Source organism: Triturus cristatus, chromosome 8 (genome assembly GCF_964204655.1).
Source record: "Triturus cristatus chromosome 8, aTriCri1.1, whole genome shotgun sequence".
NCBI classification, from domain to species: Eukaryota; Metazoa; Chordata; class Amphibia; order Caudata; family Salamandridae; genus Triturus; species Triturus cristatus.
Window position 1 is genome coordinate 429323157 of NC_140591.1, and position 15593 is coordinate 429338749.

The 15593-nt window shown below is 45.2% G+C and overlaps 1 protein-coding gene across 1 annotated transcript in view; it reads left to right on the plus strand.

Moving 5' to 3' along the window:
• Positions 1 to 15593, plus strand: part of COG3 (component of oligomeric golgi complex 3) — a 343588-nt gene that overhangs the window by 35985 nt on the left and 292010 nt on the right. The gene's annotated exons all lie outside the window — the stretch shown is intronic.

The window sequence follows — 15593 nt, forward strand, 5'->3', positions numbered from 1 at the left end:
GGGGATCACAGATGTTGCCTCTATATTCATTCCACTTTCCCCACACCCGGGTCCATTTTTTCGGACATCTCCTATGTATGTATACTGACTTCTCAGTTATCATTACTTCGTCCATATCTCGACACCATCTACTGATGGTGGGGGTCTGTCTGGCTCCCCATAATTGTCTACATTTCTTTTCGCTAATGCCATACCCAGTGTCACCCAGGTTTGAGCCGCTTGATTTAGATCTGTTGGATCCCAGATGTTAAGTAGACACCTTTTTGGGTCAGGCTCAATCATTATCCCTGTTACCTGCAAGACTGTGTGCAGGACTGCTTTCCAGTATTTTGTCATTTCTGCGCACTGCCAAATTGTGTGCCAGAATGTGCCCGATGCTCCACACTGCCGGAGGCAAAGTGGTTTATCTGACTTGTTTAATTTATGCAGCAGTGTTCTGGTATAATACGTTCGGTGTAGAACCTTCAATTGTATTAGTTTTAATCTAGAGGGGATTGCTACCTCTCTGGGGGATGCCAGTGCTTCTTGCCAATCTGCCTCGTCAAGGTCCCCCAGGTCAGTCTCCCATCTTGTCTTAAGGATTGCGGTTGGGTCCGGTTGGTTGTTTATTAACTTCTTATATGTTAGTGAAATGGCTTTTTTTGTCACATGGTCCGTGAGTAGTCTATCTTCTAGGGGCGATGACTCCGGTAGTTGTGTGCCCTGTGGCATCAGTGTTGTGAGCGCATGTCTAATTTGTATATATCTATAGGTTTCCGTCTTTGCTAGACCATAAGTATGTTGTAATTGTGAAAAAGGGACGACCTTGCCTTTTTTCCACAGGTCCCCCATCTTCGACATGCCTATCAAGTCCCATTGCATGAAGCCTTTAGTGTTTCTTAACCGTCCCAAATGTTTTGTGTCCCATAGCGGCGTCGCCTGCGTCGTGACCCCCTCCCATCCTAGTGCTCTTTGCGCCTCATGCCATATCTTAATTGTATGTGCTGTCGGCCCTGTCAGAGTCTTTGTCCTATTATTATTATACAGTTCCCTCATCAGTCCGTCCACTCCGAAGAGGTGTCTGTGCATGCGATAAGCTGGTTCATCCTGCGCTGCATGTAACCATTGCTTTAGTACCTCCAATTGGGAGGCCCAGTAGTATGTTTTGATATGGGGGAGTGCAATGCCTCCATCATACCAACTTCTGACCAGTTTAGGCATAGCTATACAGGTTGCTTTGCCGTCCCATAATAAATTATTCACTTCATTGTTGATTGCTCTAAAATATGTTGGTGGGGACTGGAAATGGCGTATTGTGCAGGACATATAGGAACCTGGGGAGCGCCATCATCTTAAAGAGGGCTGCCCTGCCTAATAATGTGAGTGGTAGGGATCGCCAATGGAGGACATCTCGGCGAAAGTGCGCCAGGGGTTTCAGGAGATTTTCTTCTGTGAAGTGTGTATCCTGTTATGTTATATAGATGCCAAGATATCTAAACCCTTTATGAGTTATTTGTATGTCGCAATTGCGCGAGAGTCACGGAGGATTGCCATGGAGTATAAAAATATGGGATTTGCGTCAACACTTTATCATTTTAAGTCTTTTTTCTGTATTATTTCATTTGTAAAGTGCCACGTTCACCAGGAGGGATCTTTGTGCTGAAAATGCTTGGCGTGGTACCTTTATTAGTTGTATAGCTGCTAGTAGCATTCAAGTTGTAACTTGTAAACAAAAACCTCTTGAGGCCCGACTGAAATTTTGTCTTCTGGAAAGGTATTTGTAAGAAATTGTTTAGTTGGTTGACTGGGGTGTGAGCCCTGTTCTTGCAGCAACCACAGTCTTTATCGGGGTGAGGCACAAGCCAACCCTAAATTAACCTGTGCTCAACCCTCTTGAATAGAGCAGTCAGGCTAAACTTAGAGGCAATCTGGAAAGTATTTGTACTACACTTCAAACAGTAATAAAGTGAATTTCCACACAAAAAGAATCCCACACCAAGTTAGAAAAATAGAGTGATTTTTAATAAATGAAATAAAACCAAAATGGCAGAAATCTAATCGGTTGTACCTGAGAAACACAACTTTAAAGATTTTAGTGAAAATAGTGCCAAAAAGCACAAAGCATCAATGGCGGATATCTGGTTGCACTGAACCAGGAGAAAGTCACAAGTTCAGTCTGACCGCGATGGAGTGGAGGCCGGCTTACAAGGACAAAGTTAGGCCAGCTGAACAAAGTACCTTAAATCCTGGTTTGTGGAGTGTTGCATGGGTCTATTTCAAAGTTGCTTCATGCAGCCAGTGATGCGTCAGTTCAGAGCTATAGTGAGGCTGCGGTGTGAGGTCCTGGGTCGTCGAGGATGCGTTGTGCAGCTGAAACACTGCATCGATTCCGAGAGGCTGTGATGCGGAGTCCGGCATTGTCGTTGAGGCTGCTGTCGACGAGGGATGTGAGGGCCTGCGCTGAGGATGCATCGCGCAGCGGTGGTTCCCATGAGGTTGACGGGCCGCGATGCAAGCCTTTATGATGGTTCTCATCCACGCAGCAGCTGCTATTCCTAGGTTCTGTTTGGGGTTGTACAGCAGAGGAGATGTGTCGGTTCTGCTGGATTCACAGAGGCTGACAGAGCACCTTAAGCCCACTTCCAAGGGTCCAAAACTCTGGTGGCACCATTTGGCAGGGTAGACTCCCAGAGGGCAGGTGCAGAGATTTTGGAAGCCTATTATGTCCCTGAGGCTTAAGATCAGGAGGCCAGCCAACTAGCCCTTGGAGTCACTGTAGAGTTCTGGATGCAAGAGATGAAGGTACACTCCTTCTCACCCAGGCAAAAGGAAAGCAGGCAGCAGATCAGCACAACAGGGCAGCAGTTCAGTAGAGTGGCAGTCCTTTGAGCAGCACAGCAGTGCTTCCTGGCAGGGTATCTACAGGTCTAGAAGTGCACTGAAGAGTTGGTCTCTGCAGTCCAGTATTTATATGCACCTGTGCCTTTGAAGTAGGGAGAAGCTTTTTACAGATTGCTTTTGAAGTGCACAGGGGCCCTGCCCTGGTTGCAGACTAACTACAGGTGATATGCAGCCCTTTGTGTGGAGGTAAGACAGCCTATTCAAGTGTAAGTGGGGGTGTGCCCAGCTTCTCCCTCCCACCCTGCCAGTGATGGCCCATCCAGGTACACCAATTGTGTGTGGCCGTCTAGGAGGAATACACAAAGCCCAACTGTCAACTGCACCCAGTCATGTGACCCAGAGACATGCTGCAGGCACCAAATGGCTAAGGCAGGAAAATGCCAATTTTCTAAAAGTGCCATTTTCAAAATTGTAATTTGAAATCCAACTTCAGCATAAGTTGGAATTTTTCATTACAATTCCAAAGACACCAAACATGAACTGTCCACCTATTCCCATTCTGAAATTACAGCTTATTAAGCGTAATAAGGAAACTTCAATGTTATCCTATGGGAGGGGAAAGCCCTGCAGTTGTAAAAAACGAATTTAAGAGTTGGTCTCTACCAAGATATTGTACCCTGCCCTCTGGGCTGTCGAGGGCCTACCCCACGGGTTTACAAAGATGTATTAAAAGGGAAGGTTTGGGCCGGCAAAAAAATTATTTTGTCAGGTATAAATGGCAATGTCAAACTGCACTCACAGGCTGCAATGGCAGGCCTGATCCCGGTTTAAAGTGCTACTTAAGTGGATGGCTCAATCACTGCTGCAGGCCCACTAGTAGCATTTAATTAACAGGCCCTAAGCACAGAATGTGACACTTTACTAGGGACTTACAATTTAATAAAAGGTGCTACTTGGGTATAAGGCAATTCTACAATTTATTTTTAAGGAGAGAGCACAAGCAGTTTAGGACTGGTTAGCAGGGGTAAATTGTGCAAAATCCTAAATCCAACAAAAATGATGTCCTCAAACAGGAGGTCTAAAGGCAAAAACTTATGGGGAAAATCACTCCAAGGTTGCCAGATCTAACAGGCAGTGTAATAACAGAAAATCAGTCAAAAATAAGAAGCACCTCCAACTACACTTTCACTATTTAGGGTTCCCTCAAAGAAAGACGTCCAACCAGTAGTAGCACATTTGTCTTAGCCATCGGATCCACAAATGTCCAGTGACTGCCACATCCTAACTTTCTGGTGGCTGAGCAGCTATACTGTCGGGAAAAAATCCTTTAAGCAGTGCAAATCATTTAATCACCACATCTGCAACAAAAAGGAGTACAAAAAGGTTTATTGTACATGCCAGGCTAATTCAGCTGGGAGAGTGATGTGCTATGAGCGAAGCACAAGTCAGTCTCAACTAACATACACTTCAAGTCTACTTCTTATAATACCAATTTTGGCCTAAATCCATATTTAATACGATGTTCACAATAGAAAAAGCTTCCTGCTTTTCTGTTATGTCCCACCCAGATTACATATATTTATTTAAAGAACAACTCTTTCCTGTGTTAGTGACTTCTCACGGCAAATTTACAGACTACAATGGAAAACATTCTTGCTGCTCTGAATTTCCTGTTAAATATCCTAGGCAGGACAATCTCAGCTCGAATACAATGAAGAGGAAAAAACACTTATACCAGACCGCATTTAGACTTTTTTTGAAAGCAGGCTGTAGGCTATTTCCAGATACAATTGTGCAACTTTAACATGCACATTTAAACAGCATTATATCGCTTTTCTGTCTTTGCATAATATTTCACAGTTTGTGGACAAATGACAGATAAAACTGAATAATTAGGTCCTACATCTAAATTAGGGTTTTGATTCCTTTCATTCCCCTCTCTAGTCGATTCTTCGACTACTTCTTCACTACCCCTGTGCATTTCTTTCAATTCTATATTTTACATCTCTTTATTTCTCCTTATAGGGAACATACCTCCCACTTTAGCTGTAACCCTCTTGCAACATGCTAAGGTAACCTGAAATACTAGGCACATCAATAGCAACAGAACTATTATAGGCAACAAGGCCTTAGACAACCCCGACATCCAGGACGGCACCCAATCAAACCAGCCAGTGAACCACTCATCTGGAGCACCCCCCTCTTTCTTCATCTGTGTATGCAAATTATGCAAAGTCAATAAGGCCTGAGTTAGATTTCCTTCATATTCATCATTCGCCGGTATGAAAGTACAGCATACTGAATTACGTTTTTTACATACTCCTCCTTCGATTGCTGTCATTAAGTCTAAAACATTTCTGTTTTCCTTCACCAAAAGTCTGATTGAACGCAGCTCTTCTTTAATTGCATTAAAGCCATCTTCAGTAGCATTTATGGCTTTCATCAGTGGGTGATCTGAACCCAGCGAGCAGTTGCTTTTGCTTGAAACATAGGTATCAGACTTCCAAAAAATGTTTGGGCGTCATTGAACAACCTATACTCTTTGGGCACATCCTGCCACACTGAAGTTCCAAAGTACTCAGCTATCCTTTTTCTTCTGAGATGATGCAGCAAAGTTGATGCTTTACTCATGGAATGCAAATGCAAATCTTTTATTTCTTTTGCTGGTATTACCATAGGTGTAGTATGCAAAGTCACCAGAGAGCAATTTCGCTTCAGTCGGGCAGGGGGTGGGAGGGGGGAGTAATTGAGTGTATATTCGAGCTCCACACTGCCAGTAAAAATCCATAAGGCTGGAGGTACCGCCCTGCATATGGGCATTGTAAATAGTTGAACTGCAATTGAGATTCCGTCCCACTTTAACAATCTCATTTCCCTGAAAGCAAAGAGAAAATCTCATTAGTTTCACAGCCAGCTTAGGATGACGTTTAGTTCCAGTCCATGTATATCTGTATGTTTTCATCCCATACTTGCTGACATGATGCTTTTATATCATCAAATCTCAAATTATTTTTTGTTTCTGTGACATTCCATAAAGATTAGGCCCTACATGAAAACCTAGCTCCAGTAAACCATTTATTATTGGCAAATACTGATGCTTCAATGCTTAATACTGGCCTGGCTGTGCAATCTGGGGGCATTGTTTTGGCAGAATAATTATTACAGGTGGATGGTGGATTAGATCGCCCTAGAATACCTCGTTCCAATACGGCTTCCTCTCAATTTGCATAACTATATTTCTGCCCTGCTCCTTTCATTCTGGAAATCTTTCATGATCTATGTTTTATCTGTCAAAATTTGCAAAATTTCAGGGGTTGTATCAAATCTGGTTGTATTGACTCTAGCTGTCATAGGACTAACATGCGTTGGCTGTAACTGTGCTTTTATCCTACACAAGAAAAGATGCAACAAACACTTTGTCATATTAACAGGCACTTCTTTAGGATACACTAAAGGTGGTGTTTCTATGGCATGGGGAATAAGAGAACATACATAACTATCATTTTGTGTATTGGTACCTATATCATGCATGCTTTTGTACCACAAATTATCAAGTAGAGAATCATGCATATCTGTTTCATTGAAAACAGCTCTACGAAAGCGTAATACTTCTTCCCTATGGGTGGGATCTTTTGCATCTACATAACACATAATAAAATAGGAAATTATCAGAGTAATAATCATAACCACTGAACTCATTATTATACTATGAAAAATATCATTTAGCTGTCTCTTCATTGTATAATTTGTTCTTGGACCATTGCCTCCTCCACTCCTTGTGGGAGTGAGGCCAAAAATGGAATAATGTCCGTTACATGCACCCAATTTCGCATCCCCTCCACTTTTACTGCTGTTGGTGTGCTCTGTGTTACTTGGTAGGGGCCTAGAAACTTGGGATCCTTCCATGTTCTCAGAAAGTTGCGCACGAAGACCCAGGAACTGAAGCTGATGGCTGTAGACAAGGGCAGGGGTGGTGCAGTACTGTTGGCCTGTTGCAGCTGAACCTGTTTAGAATAAACCTGTCCAGCTTTTGTTAAGGCAGCCCTGTATGCATTCATTTCTTGCCAAACACTTTCTGATGCAGACTTAGTATCAGAACGAATCATTTGATTTTGTTTAAAAGAAAAATTAGAATGCCTACCTGTTACGACTTGGTGAGGGGTCAAATGATGATCTTTTGAAGGGGCATTTCTCAATGCATACAGAGCAAGGGGAAGGCAGTAAAGGCAATTGTGTTTCAGTGTCTCACAAATTTCAGTGTCTCACAGGAATTTAGCTGCCTGGTCAGCATCACACCTGGAGCAGGGCCTGCTTCAATCCATCGCGAAAATGGACACACCACTACTAACAAATACCTATATCCATTACATTTTTGTATCATATCTACAACATCTATGTGTAACTCTATGAAAGGACCTGTTGGTCTTGGAATGGAGGATGAAGGCATTTTTGGTGACCTCTTATTAGAGTACTGATAACACACATGACATGAAGCTAGAAATAAATCAACTAATGGTCCTAGATTAGGGATAAACCAGCTTTTATTCAATTCATCCACACATGACATGAAGCTAGAAATAAATCAACTAATGGTCCTAGATTAGGGATAAACCAGCTTTTATTCAATTCATCCATCATTACTCTTTTAGAATTGTGTGTTGGTAAATGAAGTTGTCGAAGGGCTGTTATAAGTAGTGACTGAGGCATTATAACTTTACCTGAAGTTGCTGATCTATAAAATCCTGTCACTCCCCCCCCCTTGATTTCCAGAGATCTTTCTCATGTTGTGGTGCTGCATTTTGAATGTCTAATAATGCCTCTGTAGAAATATTCTCACAATGTTGTACCTCAACCTCATCATCTGCATCTAAAGTGTGCATACTGCACGTTTTCATTGCATATAAACTAGCTTCCTTTGCTGCTGTATCAGCAGCTTCATTTCCCTTAGACACCAAATCTGTTCCTTTTGTGTGTGCCTGGCACTTAACCACTGCTACTTGACATGGTATTTGCAATGCAGAAATAAGGTCAGCTAAAAGATGTTGGTGCGCTACTGGTGTCCCATCAGATTTAAGAAATCCTCGCCTTTCCCATCTCTTCAGCCCTGAGTGAACTGTGGAAGCTACTTATGCTGAATCAGTGTATATTGTTACTGGCTGACCTGACAAGCCTGTAGGGCCGTTATCAATGCTCTTAATTCAGCCACTTGGGCTGAGTCTTGGAATGGCAAGGCTAAGACGTGCAATGTGTGTAATGTATAATCAGTAGGTGTACCAATAGCCTCAACAGCGGCTGCACCTGTATGTCTTTTACCTGTCTCCTGGTCTATCCATGAGGAACCATCAATAAACAATTGTCGGCCATCAGACAAGGGGTCCTCATGTGCCAGGTGATCGTCGTCCTCCAATGTTGCACTACAGTGATGATCAGTGGGCTCTAGTGGGTGCACTAAAAAAGTTGCAGGATTGACTGAGTGTACTCGCTCAATGCAGATAGAAGGGTTTGACAGTATTACTTCATAACCTGTTGCTCTTTGAGTGGTCAGTGTACTTTTACTTTTCTGCAGCACAGCAAATGGAGAGTGCTCAACATACAACGTTACAGCGCACCCTGTTGTAATAGTACTACTTTTTTCTACTGCAAAAGCTGCTGCTGCAGGAGCTTGCTCACAAGGAAAGTGACCTTTCATTACTGGATCTAATAGTCCACTAAAATAGGCGACGGGTTTATGACCCATTGGGTATTTTTGAGTAAGGACTGATATCATGGAATCCCCTGTGGCAGCAGAAAACAGAAAAAATCTCTTTGTATAGTCTGGATTTGCTAGCACTGGGGCTGAAGCAATTGCTTCTTTCAATGTCTGAAATACACTTACACTGTCATCACTCCACTGTATGCCTGTGTTGTCACTTTTAGCTTGCTTCATTGCATACAATAGTGGTTGTATGATGGTAGCAAAATCAAATACCCACTGACGTACAAAATTACAAAGGCCTAGAAATTTCTGCAGGTCTTTTACTGTCTTGGGCTGAGGCTGATCATGTATAGTTTGTATTTTAGAACCTGCTATCTTTTTGCCTTCTGTAGACAAAACTTGGCCCAATTACAGCACTTCTTTTTGCACAAACTGTAATTTTTTCCTGTCCACTTTGTATCCCTTAGTAGCAAGTAGCGTTAGGAGATTGACCGTGTCCGAAACACATTCAGATTCTGTTTTACTGCATATTAATAGATCATCTACATATTGCAAAACTGTACTGTCTGACTGGAAATTTAACAAATCATCTCTCAATACACTATTAAATACAGATGGAGACTTACAATGGCCTTGTGGGAGTCTAGAGTACTGGATTTGTTCACCATCAAAACTGAAGGCTGTCAAATAATGACTGTCAGGATGTAAAGTTATGCTTAAAAAAAAAAAGCATTCTTTAAATCCACCACAGAAAACCATTTGCTGTTACTCGGTATATTAGTCAATATCACAGATGGGTCTGGCACTATGGGGTACTCTGCTAATACTATGGCATTAAGGGGGCGAAAATCCTGAACCATCCTCCAGGTATTACCTGTAGATAAATTGCTTTATTATAAGGCGATGGACAGGAATACAGGAATCCCTGATCCTTCAATCTTTGTATTGTCCCTCTAATACCTTCTTATGCTTTTTTAGACAGTGGATACTATTTTACACGTGGCAATTGTGCACCTGGCTTAAACTTTATCTTAAATGGTTCTGCAGATAGTATCAGTCCTACCTCATCTGGAGCCGATGTCCAGAGACAAGGTGGGACTGATGCAAGTGCTTCAAATCATTGGAGGGGGATGGCACAACTGGTAACGTGGTCTGTGCATGGTAAACGCGTACTAACAAGTGTGTGTATAAACTATCTCAGTCCTGGTGGGATCGCCTGAAAAGACTTCTGAATCAGAAATGTCCCGCGGTCTCAGACCAGGCATAAGAAAAATCAGGACCTTCCAAATTCCTCCATCATTATCTGATGCCAACAGAGCTCCCCACCCTGGATATTTCCATGCACTCAAGATAAAGGGTATTCACCTGTCCTAGTTCACCACCACCAGCTTGTCTCCTGAAAATGAATCTTGGTGGTAATTCCATCCATCTCCCTAAAAGTATTTCCTCTGTCTTCAGAACCACCAGTTTATAATGTGGCTCTGCCCTTCCAACCACATTTTCCTCTGGTATTCTTAGTAAATGTATCCCACATTTCGCTTTCCCTGGTATTTCACATGTCATTGACCCATCAGAGGAAAATCTTATTGTCCTGTTTTATTTAGACATGATATCTCTTCCTAATAATTTTGCTGGTGAATTTGGAGGATAAAGGAAACGCTCCTGCGTTCGCACTCCTGCCACCTCTATGGGCACATGTGTATTGAATGCGCTGTACTTCACCAGAGAATCCCTGCGTATCCATGGTGGCAGAGGACAATGGAACATTTCCTTCTGAGAGGCAAGATTTTTTTTGCCCCTTTATCAACCAAAAAAGCAGGCCTCCTTCCCATTATAATCATTTCTACCATTGGTTCTTCCTCTGGGTCTATAGTCCTAGCTGCCACAGTACTATTGGGATTTCCTGGTGCGTCCCATCAGGCTGTATGATAAAAGGGGTTTCCACCTTGTACAATCACTCCCCCTTGTCCTTGACTCCCTATGCTCATCAATGCAGTAGTCTGCTCCTTTTGCTGGCCTCCTGCCTGCACAACAGGTGCTGGTGCCCCTTGAATAGGTACGTTAGCAAATTGCTGTTGTGGCATATAAACCTGTGGTTGTGGAGTTATTTGTTGTTGAGGATAGGGGGCATACTGATAAGGGCCATATTGAGGCGCTGGCCCTGACGTGTTCACATTTTGTCTTCCCCCCTTCCTCTCCCTATTCCTATCACTCCCTGCGCTTCATCACTCTTCTTAAAGCGGCATTCAGCAATAAAATGTCCAATATTACCGCAGTAATGGCATTTAACATTTCTTCTTCCTTGCATCTGTCTCCTCTCTCTTTGACCTCTTCCTTGCTCCCTGTTTGCAACAGGAACCTGCACAGTCCTTTCTTTTCCTGTCTTTTCCTTCTTATTTTTCTGTATCTTTTGTGTCACCAGTTTAGCTTGGGCTCTGTCACTTTGGTCTTTATTTCTCCTCTCCTTTTCTTCCTTTTTTCTACAAAAATGTATAATATGTGCTTGTATTTCTGCCCAGGGTTTTACATCTAAAGCCACAACCTGATCTAAATGGTCTTGTATATCTCCTGGTAGCCCCTGTTTTAAAACATTGTAGAATAATCTACAACTACCTCCCATGTCTACAGGTCCTACATCTGCTTCCCACTTTTTCTTCATCATTGTTATGTAGTCTGCACAGGACTGTCCTGGAGACATAGTTTGTGTCGTCAATACCCCAAAATCTGGTCGGTCTGGGTACCTATTCCTTAATTCAGGCCACACTCTAGAGCGCACAACTCCAAAAGCAGACCCATCATGTTTTCCTTTAGTAATAGTTACTCCTTGTATCCCTGCACTTCTCATTGTACTATCCACCTCATCCCCTACTATGGAGCTCAAAAGGTTCTTTACATCCCCAAGAGCTAAAGGTATCCCAGCTGTTGCATTTTCAAATGCTTTTATCCATTTCCCTGCTCCTTCATGTAATGGAGGCAGGTCTTTTTTAGATTTTCTTTACCCATGTGTTGCCATGGAACATAGACAGGCTGTGCTCCCTGTGTCTTATACACCAGTGGCATCTGCATTACAGCGGTATTCCTGTCACCATGTCCCTCATAAGGTGTTTCAGACCTTAATGCATATTTCTTCCACACACACAGACTTTGTTGCATGTAATCATAATCCCACTCTGGATCCCCATAACCTTGAAAAATAAATAAATCAGCCATATTTATAAATTCAGGGTCAAAGGATCCTGCTCTTGGCCTCACTTTCATCTGTGGCACCATGCCTGCTGTCCATCCTGCAAGGTTATTAATGAATGGGACAACATTATACCAACTATTTTCTCCCTTTGCTACTATTTCATTGGGTGTCAAGTCACTGTTTCCTTTCCTTTCTTTTCTCTGTAAATAAATTGCCATTCCCTGCATATTTCGTACATGAAGGGATCTTACTTCAGCTAGAGGGGAACTTTGTCCTAACTCTATCATACCCTCTGCGCGAAATGGGCGCCCAGACCTTGTTGTACTACTGGGAAACACCTGCTCTCCTCTTAATTGTTCTTTAACAGCACTTTGTTCCTCTAATCTTCTTCTATTTATTTCAGCATTTCTGTTCTCAGCCTCGTGCCACAATTACATGCGTTCCCGGTCAAGAGCCCTTCTAGTTTCACTCTCCACTGAGTTTATTTCTTCCTCATCCTCTACTGTCACATTCTTTTTTTTTTTTTTAAATAACTGTTTATTAACATCAAGATCCGCAGCAGTTACAGCAGTCGTGACCATTAGGTAGTACGTAATTATACAGGGTACATATAAGGGCACCATAAGCGATCATCATCACAATAAGGGTAAATTCGCTCAGAGACAAACCCAACATAAAGCATCGCACAGGCCCCCCACCGACCGACCCGAGGGCTCCAACCCACACAGTGTATGATTAGGGGTTTCCCAGAGCTCCGGACAGTCCCCCCGTGCCCAAGTTGTCCATTAAGGCCTGTCTCTCTCGCCGGAGTTCTACCGTGGGAGATATACAGATGTCCCCCCGATACTTGTTCCATCGTCCCCATTTGTGGTCCCATTTTTGGGGGCACCCCCGGCCTTTATAGACCGTCTTCTCCGCCACCATCGATAGATCCATATCTTTGGCCCAGGCGCTTAAGGACGGCAAAGCGGCCACCCCCCATTTCTGGATAATAATTCTTTTAGCTAGGGCCCAACCCAGCGCCTCCCACTCCTGCTCCACTTGGGTAAGGTCCGTGTCCTCCCACACGTTAAGGAGACACAACTGAGGGGAGGGGACCACCGACCTCCTGGTGGGCAGTGCCATCTGTCGGGTGACTTCTGTCCAATAGTGTTGTATGGGGGGGCAGGCCCATAAAATATGTGTGAACGTTCCTACGTGAGAGCAGTTCCGGATACAAAGCTCGTCAGGACGCCGACCTAGTTTGCACAATAGGACCGCATCAAAATATACACGGTGCAGAACTTTGAGTTGAACCAGGCGGAGTCGCATCGATATCGCCACCTCCCGAGGGGAGGCCAGCGCATCTCTCCACACCTCGTCAGACATCTCGCCCACATCCGATTCCCATCTGACCCTTAGTTTCTGCATCGGGTCATCTCGGTTATTGATTAGCTTTTTATATGTTAGGGAAATTGCCCTGCGGTCCATTGGGTCAAGCAACAATCTGTCTTCCAAGGGCGAGTAGGCTGGAAGATGAGTCTCATCGGGCAGGACGCCGCCGATTGCATGGCTAATTTGCAAGTAGCGGAACTGCTCAGAGGGAGCAAGTTGGTATTTAAGCTGCAGCTCTGCGAACGTCGCCATTCTGCCGTTAACCCACATGTCCCCCACTGTAGAGATGCCAATGAGATCCCACTTATCGAATCCCGCATAGGTGCTCAGCTGTCCCAGACAATCCGGTTCCCATAGCGGAGTGGCCTTAGTCAGCCGCCCAGCCCACACCATTCGCTTCTGGAGAAGATGCCAAATCTCCACCGTTCTGGCCGTGGGTCCGATGAGACCCAGTTTCTTCGGGTTTGAGTATAGTGCCCTGTTATATCCACCCTTCCCCATGAGCCAGCGGTCGGTTCGGAAGCTAGGGCCATCATGCGCCCCGAACACCCACTGGTTGATCGCGTGGCCTGATAGTAAAGGCGTAGGTCCGGCAGACCAATCCCACCGTCGTACCAGCCCATAGTTAGTTTCTGCATTGCAATACGCGGCGTTCCGGTATCCCACAACAATCCCCGCAGTGTTGCATCGATCTTTAAGAAATAGGCTTCCGGGACCGGGATAGGCGTATTCTGCAGGGCATAGAGGAAACGGGGGAGCGCTAACATTTTGAAGAGGGCTGCCCGGCCTAGAAGTGTAAGGGGCAACGTTTTCCAGTGGATCACATCAGATTTGAACCGCTGCAGAGGGCCCTCTAGGTTTTGCACATAGAATAATGTTGTATCCAAGGTTATGAAAACTCCTAGATATTGGAAGCCCTGTAGTGCCACCGGTATAGTATACCCCCTGGGGCTGAGCGGCGGATCACCCCGAAGTGGGTACATCTGGGATTTGGACCAGTTGATCTGGTATCCTGAGTGGGCCCCAAAGATATGAAAAATATGCAGTACCCGCCGAAGCGATCGCGCGGGGGAGGCCAAGTATAGCAAGATATCGTCCGCGTATAGCGAAATGCGGTCTTTGTGATCTGCCGTCCATTTGAGGCCCCCGAATTTCGGGGTCCTTTCGGATCCAGACCGCCAGGGGCTCCAGCGCCAAGGCAAACAGAAGCGGTGACAGGGGGCAGCCCTGCCTCGTGCCGCGACCCAGGGAGAAGGAGGTCGAGCGGTGATTATTGACTGATACACAGGCCGTAGGTAGGGTGTATAGTAGTCGGATCCATCCGATTAACCGAGGGCCAAGCCCCACTCGGGCCAAAACAGCAAGTAGGTACTCCCATGCCACCGTATCAAACGCCATCTTGGTATCTAGCGCCAGCAGCAGCGCATCTTCCTGGAGTGTCGCCGCCCGGCCCAGGGCACCATGGACTCGACGCAGATTTCGTGCGGTGTTACGGCCCGGCATGAACCCCGACTGGTCCGGGTGAATAAAGGCCGCGAGGTATGGGAGCAGTCGGTTGGCCAGCAACTTAGCCAGGATTTGGCCTCCACTGCGATCAGGGAAATGGGCCTGTACGAAGCACATTCGTCCGCTGGTATGCCGGGTTTGCGGATTACCACTATGGTGGCCGTGCGGATTTCGTCCGGAAGGGTGCCGGTCTCATAGCACTCCTTGTATAGGTTTAGCAGGTGGGGTGCCACCTTCAGAGCCATATTTTTCATGAGTTCGATCGGGATTCCATTGGGACCCATGGCCTTTCCAGAGCGTGTATCTCGGATGGCTGTCAGAACTTCCTCTAACGAGATGTCTGACTCAAGCGCCTCTCGGTCTTGCTGGGAGAGACATCGCACCTCAAGGGTTGCGAGGAGGTCTGTTGCCCAACCGGCCTGCGAGTCTCGCGGCGGGGTATAGATTTGCTCATAGTACTTAGCAAATGCTTCGGCTATATTTTGAGGGTCGGTGATCAACTTTGCGTCTGGCCCTTTGATCGCTCCCACCCATTGCGCCGCCATTTCTTTCCATTCCAGCCATGCCAGCAGTTTACCCGTGCGTTCTCCCAGCTCATATATTCTGTGTCGGGTGGCTAGGGATCGGCAACTGGCCTCTTCATAGAGCAGTTGTTTATAATCTCGTCGTTTTACTTCGAGTAAGTGTGGGGCGTCATGGGCCGGGATGTGTGTATTCCCCTGTTCGAGCTGAAGTATCTCCGCCTCGAGCTCGCTAACCTTCCGTCGTCATTCAGTTTTGTGTCCCACCATTAATGACAACGCTCTCCCTTTAATAACTGCTCCGTAGGCCCCCACAATGTCACCACCGAAGCCACCGACCCCTCGTTTTCTTCAAAATAGCAATCAGTGTCGTGTCGCAGAGAGTCTCTAATATGCGGGACTTTCAGCAACCATGGCTGAATCCCGATGGGGCTCGGCTGTCGGTCCAGGCTGGCCCCGAAAGAAGCTATGACCGGGGAGTGATCGGAAA